The following is a 2098-nucleotide window of genomic DNA, read 5'->3' as shown; positions in this document are numbered from 1 at the left end:
CATCGGTGCCGGATTTCCCAACTGGCACCATGGAGACGACACTGATGAGAATGACTCAAAGGTGTCAGTTTAAGAACCGGCACCTTTGATGTATATGATTTGAAAAAAAAAACTAGCTCAACTCAATTTGGGCCGAGCAGATGCTTCACAGCCATAAAAAATAAATCCAAAATTAGTGTTAAAAAAAATTCAAAAATTGCTCCGCCTCCATCCCTCCGTGCGCGTCGTCGGTTGGATCTACTAGAGAAAAGCTTCTTCCAAATCTAGAAATCAAGATAATGTTAAGGGAAAGAAATGGTGCGGGTAGAAAGAGATGGATGGAAAGAGAAAGAGGATGTGCGTCGGCACATGTACTCACCGGAGGTAGAAGCAGCAGGACAACATCGCAGAAGTGGGTAGATCCGGTGGCCCACCTCCACGCTAGTGGCCACTGAGGTGAGAGGAGAGAGGGGGGGGTAGAGCTAGTCTTCACAGGCCACGACGAGGAGGTAAGGAGAGGCCGCCGCCGCCGGGCCACCGCCGTATCCCCTCCCATCGGATCTGGAGGAGGGGAGGGCACTGTTAGAGATAATGTTTAGCCATTAGTTTGTTACATGAAATATCACATGTGATATGGATTGGTTGACATAAGGTTGGGCTGTTACAACCGAACTCTGGCTGATCCGATCTCATTCTTGTAAGCCACGTTTGGGAGCTATTCCCAACTCATATAAATACAATTACGCGGCCTCGAGACGAGGTGATAATGCTTACATAATTTCTATATGGTATCAGGGCCTATCTGCCACGCCGAGGTTGCATCTATGGGCGATGGCTTCCTCCATCAGTAGTGCCACCTCCAATCCCCTCTCTAGGCAAGCGATCCTAGACAAACTTACCCACAGCAACTTCCTTACCGTGATCAGGGGCGCACGTATGGAAGGATATCTCACCGGTGCCACCAAGTCGCCGTCCCAGATGGTGATGGTTCCAACGGAGAAGGAAGGTGGCAGGGCCACCGAAACCATGAACCTGGCGTACGAAGCCTGGTTGGCTGCGGACCAGCAAATCCTCGGCTACCTCTTCTCCTCCTTGTCAAAGGAGATCCTGACGCAAGTCGTGACAATGGACACGGCGGCGCAGGCGTGGAGGGCAATCACGGAGATGGTGTCCTCCCAGTCGCGATCGCGTGCCCTCAACACACGGCTTGCGCTCTCTACGACGCGCAAAGACGACCTCAGCGTATCGAACTACATCAGCAAGATGAAAACACTCGCTGACGAGATGGCATCAGCCGGCAAGCCCCTCGTCGACGAAGAACTGATGGGCTATGTTTTGGTCGGCCTTGGTGATGACTACGAACCGGTGGTCTCCAGTTTGGTAGGCAAACACGAACCAGTTTCAATTTTTGAAGTTTACTCACAACTTCTCAGTTTCGAGTCCAGAGGGAAGCTGCGACAGATTGCAGCAAATCATGGCTATTCCTGCGCTAATAGCGCAAAGCGCGGCGGCGGTGGAAAAGGTGGCAGCATCGGCGGCTTCGCCTTCAACCATGGCGGCAGCAATGGCGCAGCTCGCGGGAACTTCAGCAACAATGGCGGTCGCGGGGATCGCGGTGGTCGCGGGCGCGGCTACAATGGAGGCGGCCGCTACAACAACTCCAAGCCGTGCCCCACGTGCTAGCTCTGTGGCAAGATAGGGCATGTTGTTGCCGACTGTTGGCACAGGTTTGATGATTCTTTTGTTCCAGATGCCAAGGTAGCAGCAGCTGCATCATATAATGTTGATCAAAACTAGTATATCGATACCGGTACAACGGATCATATTACGGGAGAGCTAGAGAAGCTGACGACCCATGAAAAATACAATGGCAAAGATCAGATCTACACGGCAAGTGGTGAAGGTATGGAAATCAAACATATAGGCCATTCTCAAATTCATACACCCACACGCAATTTATGTGTCAAAAATATACTCCATGTTCCGCATGCACACAAAAATCTTATTTCTGCTCATCGACTTGCCTTTGATAATCATGCCTTTATTGAGGTTCATTCTCATTTCTTTGCTATTAAGGATCTGGACACCAAGAATCTTCTTCTTAGAGGACCTCGCCGCA

General features: G+C 50.7%; 1 non-coding gene across 1 annotated transcript; it reads left to right on the top strand.

Annotated features, from left to right (window-relative positions):
• Positions 1 to 1281: 1281 nt before the first annotated feature.
• LOC112936750 (small nucleolar RNA Z247) lies at positions 1282 to 1420 on the top strand. The gene has a single exon (XR_003239174.1). It is a non-coding gene; the product is annotated as a small nucleolar RNA Z247 (small nucleolar RNA).
• Positions 1421 to 2098: the final 678 nt, after the last annotated feature.

Source organism: Oryza sativa, chromosome 10 (genome assembly GCF_034140825.1).
Source record: "Oryza sativa Japonica Group chromosome 10, ASM3414082v1".
Taxonomy (NCBI): domain Eukaryota; kingdom Viridiplantae; phylum Streptophyta; class Magnoliopsida; order Poales; family Poaceae; genus Oryza; species Oryza sativa.
Note: the sequence above shows the minus strand (reverse complement) of the source record. Positions and strands in the feature narration are given on the sequence as shown.